This window comes from Belonocnema kinseyi, chromosome 2 (genome assembly GCF_010883055.1).
Source record: "Belonocnema kinseyi isolate 2016_QV_RU_SX_M_011 chromosome 2, B_treatae_v1, whole genome shotgun sequence".
Classification (NCBI taxonomy): domain Eukaryota; kingdom Metazoa; phylum Arthropoda; class Insecta; order Hymenoptera; family Cynipidae; genus Belonocnema; species Belonocnema kinseyi.
In genome coordinates, this window is record NC_046658.1 from 80,439,080 (window position 1) to 80,448,774 (window position 9,695).

The 9,695-nt window shown below is 30.6% G+C and overlaps 1 protein-coding gene across 3 annotated transcripts in view; it reads right to left on the reverse strand.

The window, feature by feature from the left end:
• The window catches only part of LOC117167684 (PI-PLC X domain-containing protein 1-like), a 30,002-nt gene extending 28,435 nt beyond the window's left edge, over nucleotides 1-1,567 (reverse strand). For all 3 annotated transcript variants that reach the window (XM_033352802.1, XM_033352799.1, XM_033352803.1), the window contains exons 1-2: nucleotides 1,474-1,567; nucleotides 1,102-1,303 (exon numbers count right to left, since the gene is read on the reverse strand). The gene's annotated coding sequence lies outside the window, so the exon portion shown is untranslated. The remainder of the gene's footprint in view (nucleotides 1-1,101; nucleotides 1,304-1,473) is intronic.
• Nucleotides 1,568-9,695: the final 8,128 nt, after the last annotated feature.

Genomic DNA, 9,695 nt, shown 5'->3' on the forward strand with positions numbered 1-9,695 from the left:
GCCGCGTTTGCTCACAGTGGACCAAAAACGAATTCGTGTGACAACTTCCCAGCAGAATTTCGCATTATTTTCGCGTAAGCCGACCGAGTTTTTGCGCCGATTTATAACCATGGATTAAACCTGGATCCACTACTACACTCCTGAGTCAACGCCACAGGCAAAACAGTAGGTTCCACCGGTCCAAAGTGCTCCGAAGCGTCCAAAAACGCAACAATGGGTCGGAAAGGTTATGGCCTCCGTATTTTGGGATGCACATGGCATAATATTCGTGGACTATCTTGAAAAAGGTAAAACCATAACCGGAGCATACTATTCATCATTATTGGACCGATTGAAAATCGAAATCGCCGAAAAACGACCGCATTTGAAGAAGAAAAAACCACTTTATCATCACGACAATGCTCACCGGTAAGCGTTTTTACTCAAATGAAGAGCTCATAGCTGAAATTGAGGCGTATTTTGGAGACCTTCCGATCGAGTACTTTTCGGACGGTATCAAAAAGTTAGAAAATCGTTGGACTCGCTGTATCGACCTAAAAGGAGAGTATTTTGAAAAATAAAACCGACTTTGGCCAAAAAAACGTCTCCGTGTTTCATTTTTCAGGGACTTATCAGACTGCCTAGTATTTAGGGTAATATTAATGATTGACTCGAGTTCCAACCCGTGAATGCTAAAGGATTATTGTCAAGTGAAATGATAAGTGATTTATCAATAGTTTCCAGTCTCAATGAATACAGCCGTGTCGAGCCATAAGTATTCGCTCGAAGATTTAATAATTTTTTATTAATGTTAAAAAGAGAGTTCAAGGCAGCTACTTTAACAAAAAAATGTAATTATATATAGTTACGAGTAAAGTAACTGTAACTAGTTACTCAGGCAAATGTAATGTATATCCAACAAAGATTCCGATGAATGCAGTCTCAATTATGTATTCTTGATTTTTGCAATTTTTATTGATAGTGAAAAATAACCATATACTAAGTCAGTAAATCAAAGATTGAAAGTTAATTAGCAATAAAATTATTTATTCCAGTAACGAGATGTAGAAATCAGAAGTGAATAGGAGTGAAAAATAATATAACGAGTGCAAAGGTACTTACGAGCGGAATCTGCGTTACGCTTTAATGAGCTTGAACTCGCTTTACATAATGTTTGATAAGCGGGCAGAACGAGGACATCAATTATAACTTGTGGGTCTGGGGCGAAACAAAATTATCCAAGATTACAAGCACATCTGAAGTATTTCAGTACTTCCGCGTTTCGATTAAATGATTATTTTTCGATTTAATAAACATTACTCCTCTGAAAGGAAAAAACATGTTTTCACAGTAAGAAAGGAAATTTAGATCTTATCCTTACAGATATGTTAATATACATCGTCTATTTAAGTACTAGATTGGATCCGAGAACGAATTGCATTATTCTCATACAAATTCTATTGAAATTTGAAAGGAAGAAAGAAATGTACTTACATATATACCGTTTCTCTAATAAATATAAATCCAGGAAATATGATGAGAAAGTTTACTATTATTTTAAAGATTGCTATTGAAGTTTTACAGAGAATATGAGGAAGCAAGTTATTTCCTTCAATTTATACATAGGATAAGTGTATATAGCTGCATGCTCGTTTTTCAAACCGAAACGAATTTTCAGGAAGTCTAGTCGTTAAAAAATTAATCTACGGTTCTGACGTTTACTTGTATATCACCTGATACATTAAATCTGAAAGTAGGAAGAGTTTTTATTTGCGAGATCAAAAATCTTTGAATGACGAGAATAGACTTACTGGATTCATTAAAAATATAAGTGAAAAAATCCATAATTTTATTCAGGTTTTGATGGCAAGCTAATATGACGTGTATAATCATTTCCTTTTTAAATCAATGCGAATTTCAGAATCAGGAACACCTTTGGATCTTTTGACCAGGTCACATGAGGCGTGAAACTATGCAGCTTTTTACGTAACTGTAGTCGACAAAAAAGTTCTCAATTTGCAAAATAAAAACAGAATCAGATTCAAAAATAATTCCAATTTTTTGACTCCTAAGGGGTTGTCCATATATTACGTAATTGCTATTATACTTTTATTATGGGGGGGGGGGGTATTCAAGGAATGTTACATAACATTTTTCTTAATGTAAGAACAGAAAAGTAATAGTACCACAGGGAGAAGTGAAACAAATTATTTTTTGGCCACCAAAGATAGGTTAAAATTTGTTAAAGTTTTAAAAACTTTAAATTAGCATTACTCAAAGTAGAAGTTTTTTTTTTAATTTTGAAAAGTGAAGATAAGTTTCTCTAAACAAGAAGAATTGAAAAGATATTCAGAAGACATTTTTTTAATTGGACAGAAATGTTCCACTAAAAAGATTAAAAATGTAATATTTTTGTTGATATTTCAGAAAATTCTAATTTAATACAAGTTTATTTTTTCTGCAAAATAATATTGTTTCATTTTTTGCAAAAACTTAACCCTTCTGTGGGGACCAAAAGTGATTTCAGAAAATTTTTTTAAAATGCGGGTTATTCCGACAGGATACCAGAACTTACGTGGCGTTAATTTAGTTCATAAGAGTAATTATTCAACAACGTTGTATTTTTATTGAAAAAATAGTAAATATGGATTTTTTAGGGTAGCCTTACAAAGAAAGAGGGAGGGTCTGAAAATCGCCCCAAAAAGCATTACGTAATATACGCACGATCCCTTAAATAAGAATAAGCATTTATTATGAGCATTTTTTTAAACTTTGAAATATTTAATTAACCCGTTTTCAATATTAAAAAAGTAAAAAAAAGTGCGTGTACTTTAATAACGAGGCTGATTTTATATTACGTACCTATATGCAGTTGTGCTCAGTTTAAGTATACATATATGACTCAGATTGTCAAACATGTCAATCTTGTATCCTTCTCTAACGAGATAAACTTTAACCTTTAGTTTTTACGCATTGGCCATCTTTACAGCTGCCTAATATATGTATAATTTTCTAAGACTTAAAAAATGTCATTTTGAAAACTATCAAAATTCTTCATAAAATAGGACTTAACAATGTAATCCATTTCAATGTAAAAAATTTCTTTATTTTTCCAATTATATTTCAAATTGCAGAACGGGATATAATAGTATATTTTGATATGAATATATATATAAATTTATTTTTATTTTTTAGACACACGCTCCTGCAGGAAATTCGATTGCGCATCTTTTTCGTAATTGATAAAAGTTTTAGCTTGAAAAATTAAGATTAAAAAAACGCTGCAATTTTAAAAAAAATTTTATTGTCTTTGCGGCAGATTCATTACAAGAGTGAAGGGAAGGAATAATTTTCCAATGAAGTAATATCTTGATTTAATTTGTAAACTCTGAACAATTAGTATTTTAGTTGATTGAAATTTCTGATTTTTCCTGATATTTACAAGCTGCATGCAGCAATATACAAAACTGCAAAGTAAGTTTTTATTTCATTGACGAGTTGATTTATTGTTAGTAGAGTTTTTATTTATACCTGTGCACAATGTAAAAATGTCTGGTCAACTTTTCCTTGTTCATTCTTCTCATACGAGGACATTATTTCTTCATTTTGACAGCACATACAGGTTTTGGTGCATGTGTCTTCAATAATTCAGACGTTTTCCTGTATACAATTTATAAAAAATAAATAAATAAAATTTGGGCATATAGTAGGTAATTAAAAAACAAAAAATGCACTGTTCTTCTTTACCCTTTATTACAAAACTGAAAAAAACGAAAACTTTTGTGAAAGTAACAAACTTTTGGCTTATGTGACTAGTTGTAATACTCGGCGGCAATACTAAATTACAGTAATCTTTTATGTTTTGTGTGAGGTTGATAGAAAAAAAACTAAAAGAAAATACTTTTTTTTATACTTCTCCAAAAAAATCAAACATCTTATAAGAGGCCAACGCCATAAAAATGAATAAATATTATATTACTTTTAAGGATTTTTCTACCAACCTCCCAGTGATTGTAGTCTAATTTATATCTTTAATCTTAAAACTAAAAATAACAAACTAAAATTTTCGACAATTGTTTTTCCCTAATAACTCGAATCAAGTCAAATCAATGGGAAAGCAAATTCTTCAGGAATCCTGACAGCGTTTCATCTTCTTCTATTTCGCTTTGTGAACGGACGTAAATAATAATTTAACTTATGAAGTAGAGGTACATAAATATGATACTAGCTAATTTTCGTAGTCTCTGTCTTGGAAGACACGGTATGGCAGGATTTTAAATTAGGAATAATAAACAGGGCCCATTGCCAAGTCTTGAGTTTTTAACTTTCTAAAGCTTTTTGTGTTTACAGAATTTATGACAGCTTTATTTTATTGTACAATAAATTCATTATTTGGATTATCAGCAACTGTAATGTAAAATAATATGCGGTAAAATAACTCAAAAACCTGGTAATGCTCTCGGCTAACCCATTCGGGACCATTCTGTAAAAATTACTAGAAGCAGGAGCGTTTAAATATGAAAATAATTCTCACCAGATGAGGAATACAGGCTCTCACATTTTGTGTATTAATACAAATACTGATAAATTCGAAAAATGTAAATAAATAGCTATTGTAGTCATCAGTGTCTCAAACTGTGTGCAACTCTATACACTTTGTGCAGTTCTGACTTTAAAGTGTGTAGATCTTAATTAAAAAGTGTGCAGTAGAACGTTTCGTGTTAAAATAAAAAAAAACTTGTGCGGAAAACAGTGCAAAATTATCCAGAATATACAAGATGCGTCTTGTTAAAATGAGTATAAATTGTTGATATTTTTAAATGTAATCACCGAAGTCGGTTGCGGCTTGATTTTTAAAACATTTTTATATCTAACTATAATAATTAGGAATGTTTTCGGAACTTATTGGTCACATCACTTTAATAAATTATTTCTTTTCTTATTTCGAAATTTAATTTTCAAAGTGTAAGGGTGTAGAAAAATGTCACAATTTTTTAATATAGCATGAGAAGAAGTAACTTTAATGTGAAATAATGGGCGAAAATAGTAGTATAAAAATCACTAAAGCATAACCCTTTTTTAACATTTTCCAAGCGTTAATAAAATTGCAGTGTTTGACATTAAAAATTAAAACTAACTTCATAAGATTTATTTTTCAGCCGACTTTTCAGAATTTTGGCCCATCTTCAATTTCGGTGCTAAAATCTTAGAAATTGCACTTTGAAACTCATCACCTTGGAGGTTTTGATCATATTCGGTGATGAATATCTTTTAAGGAGAAAAATAAAAAAAGAATCCAAGATTAAAATACGTTAATCAGCTCTTCGTTCATTCACTCTGAAACTTTCGCGTTTGTCCCGAGCCTTTTACCACTCAAATACCTATTTTCAAAATAATCCAAAATATTGCTATTTTGACGTTTTCCACTGAGAAATTTGAAATATTTGGTCAGCCTTAACTGGATTTAAAAATGTTTTCCCTACAAGATATTCATCTCCGAAAATGTTATTTTTAAAATAAAATTGTCGTCCATTACTTCATTTTAAAGTTAATTTTGCTCATGATATATAAGTTTAAAGACTGTTGAATACGTCTCATTCCATCCAATTCAATTTTCAATGGTGGAATTTAAGTTCTTCTCAATTCTATAATGCACATAAATGTGAAATATTTCTGCACCTTTGTACTTCGGAAATATAAAAAAAAGAAATTTAATAAATTGACGTGACATATAAATTTCAAAAACATTGATAATTATTATAGTTTAGTATCAAATTGAAAAAACAACAAAAACGGGCCGCAACCGTCCGAAAAGTTCTTCCTATTTTTTATATTTTACACCCTGGTAGTCACGTTCGCGAATATTTAAAACACTCCTGATTTAATACAACTAATTATGATTCCCTGTACAATCTTAGGAGTGAATCAATACGGCTAGTACATTTGAGATGAGATATAAAATTAATTACAATAAATATGAACATGTTTTAAACGGCGGATACATTGTACCTCTCAATCACCAGGTTCCATCTCCTGACACGAATACTCTAAATCGCTTAATTATCAGTCGTCGATATGTTATTGCAGGTTGTCAAACTGCAAGAAATCATTCAGTCTCACACAATAGTGTATCATAAATACCTATACCAAATTCAGATCCCAAATAGGTTTCATTTTCAGATGAGAAGTCGTTATGTATTTCGGGGGAAAAAACAAATTTGAAGTTGAAATTAATGCAACAGATTACAAAATAAGTAAAAACAATCTAGAACTATCTTTAAAAGGTTCTGTATAAAATAGTTTCGCATTCGAACTCTTCGAATTTCCCGAAATGTACCTAAACTATGTGTTATGTGAATAAAGTGCCTTTTGCCTGGTGTAGAGGTGTACACATTTTAATTTGTAAATTACCGAAATCTACACTCTCTTAATTTAAAATAATTTATTGCAATACCTCGAATCGTGCTAAGTTCTTACTTAAGTTTTAAAGCGAAATACTGTACCGAAGACTAAGACCATTATATAAAATAAATTCGTTGTAAATAGAGTCTAAAATATTATTCGACTAAACTGATTACTCTATTATCTAATATTAATTTAAGAAATAAGTATTTATGACTATTATATATTATTTTGTTGTAAAGTATAAATATTTAACGTAATTCCTAGCCTGGCGTAAAATTCAAGTTGTAGACTACTAAGGTTCAGTCTCTTGTTTGGGTCGCTGCACATATTTTGTCAATTGCTCATGTTTTATTCCACTTTGCTTCCTTTCGTTTCGGGCTTTCTATCCCTCAAGATTCACGGAAATGCAGCGGTTAGGTCAATTGTACTACATAATAACTATCAATCTTGCAACTAAAGACACCGCAGAATGGGAACATGTGTCCGGATGTAAGTGGTTTGAGCTTTCTTGAAAGTCTGCAGGTCACTTATTCCTCTAAGAACCAGGCAAAGTCACGCTTCGGATGACAAGATATGGCAACAATCTTTTCATGACTCTCTTTGTATATATTTTTATACAATCTATCGAAACATTTTCAAAATAAAGCTCATTAAACCTTTATTTATTTTAATCAAACCTCAAACTTCATTCAAAACCTAAAAACTCGGCGAAGTTATCAAAATGAACAACACATGCAAGAAAACAATTTTACATTTTGCAGATTAGGGAATAATTAATTTAAAGAATCAAACAAATTTGTCACTTCATAGGGTATTCCAAACAAATAAGAATACCTTTAACCGGGGCTATTATAACCTTAGGGTGATAAGCACTATTTGATTTCCTAAATTTCAGAAGATATTCTAGGAAACAATTTGAGGTCTGAAAAAAATGTTCACGACTCTGGAAACAAATTTCTATGAGAAATAAGTTCAAGTAAAATACATTCTTTGGCATAAGTTTAAGACAATTTTTTAATTCTACTGACATTCCCACTTCAATAAACAGGTCGAATTTCTTTTGCCACAACTTGTCATTTAAACTTTAATTTAAAAAACAAAATGAAATTTACATTCCTGAAATTACTCCAGACCTACTAATTACTAATAGTTCCTACTTGCAAAGGCTTGTAAGATTTTGAACACATTTGATTAGAATACTGAGTATATGATTTTGGACGTTACTATAATCTTAAAAAAGATTGGAGTTGTTGCCCAATGTGGGTTTTTAATATATTGCTAGTTTAGTTAAAACTTTCCAAACAAATGTTTAGAACTTGTGTTTTTTTTTTAAAGAACTTCTTTCATAAAATTTTAGCGAAACTAGATAAGAGATTAAGTTTTTCGTTTGTTTCTGAATGATCAAAATCTTTACAAACAATAAAAATGTTGAGGGATCCTACGATAAAAACGGATTATTTGATATTTTCACTCTAAATATAACGGCTCTTACATTAAAATCCAAGAAACACTGTTTTATCACTGTCAAATAAGAATTTCTAAAGAAAACCAATTTTTTATTTAAAAAACAAAATTATTTTCCTACTAAGCACTTGCTTTGCCTAATATAAACTTTTAATCTTCTCTCAATTTGAAATGGTTTATTTGGCAGTGATTTTGTTCGGACCGAATGACAACGGAACCTTTATTTTCTAAATATCTGGAGTAATCTCAGAATTTAGTTTATATGAAAAACCCGGAAGGAAATCTCCACATGGAACTCGATTCCCGAATATATGGTCATTAGGATGACCAAAAAAATCAATATTCTTTTATTTCTCACTCGCCGCCTAAATTGTACCATTTGGTGAAAAAATAAATTCATACTTCATAATCAAATATTAAAGACGAAAAAAAATTGACTTGAATAAAGCAATTAACGTTAAAAAATACCTTTTATAGGGGTTAAAATATTATTTTTTTAAATATTAAATGTTTACTTTCCTACATCTCGTCAAATCATTTAAGTACTAAGAAATCCAAATAACTGCATATAAAATCTTCAAAATGTACAATATCATAAGATATTTTAATCCCTATAAAGGGTCATTTTTCACACTCATGGTCTAATTTAGTCCAACTTTTTTGTCTTTAGTATCTGGTATAATGGATTGGGGTTTCCTATCAAACACTTATTATTTTTACAGGCACTAATGTAATTAAAAGTTCTTTCTATTCACTGTAAGACTCTTTAAGACTCCAGGACCTTTATTATTATTTTCTAATTATTATATCATAAAGACAAATTTCTTTCAGGGTAAGTGTAATTCGGTTCTATATTATTTTATAACTTTTAACCAAATGGAAGAAGTTAAGGGGATGCGCATTAAAAAACAAATATTTTATTGTTGTTTTGGTCATCCTGATGCTCACACGGCTATGTACATGCATACACTCGATTGGCCTGCGTACATATGAAACTGTTACGTGACACAGAGAATCGGTGTAACATGCGTGACAAATCCGTGAGTCACGCGATGTTCACTCATACATGTACACATTGTGGCATATGTTTTTCTTTCAGATGCACGTAAAATATTAGAGTCAACAGAAATCGACTTCCTGCCGTAAGGCACTAAGTGGCCACGTTTAAATATTAATACTTACAATTAATTATATATTTATCTATACTCGAATGTACAATATATATTATATTATTACACGGTTTTTTTTACAATTTTTGACAATTTGATATACATTAGTAAACACCGCTCAATGATCTCGGAGTAAGAAATCAAATGCGTATCTTTTCTTCCCTGCACAATTTTCTACATTTTATAGTTGCAGGTTTTTTTTTTCTAACAAAAGCTTATACCCGTAACTTTTGCACGAAGATCGTGCAATTTAATGGTCGCTATAGACAAAAAAAATTACTGCAGGATATGACCACGAAACATTTTCAGTTGAAGCGCAGACATTTAGGATTGCAATAAATGAATTAAATTAGTACCTAAATTGCACTTTTTACTATGAAAAGTAAATATCAAATTGGCGTAAATTGATTTTTGATTAAAATTGCTGCTAATTGATGATATCAGAAATGTCACGCGTTCAGGAGAAAACGAAATGTCACGCATCAGTAAAGCCTGAGTTGCTTTCAATAAATTAAATCGAGATTTCAACAGTTCGACTAATGAAAATACTGGCTCTAATGATTTTCAATTATAGTACCCGTTCGGTGATGTTTTTCTCATAATAATAATAATAATTATTATCTCATAACAATAATTACCCGTTTGACTAATTTCTTAAGAAGTTACAACAATTACAGG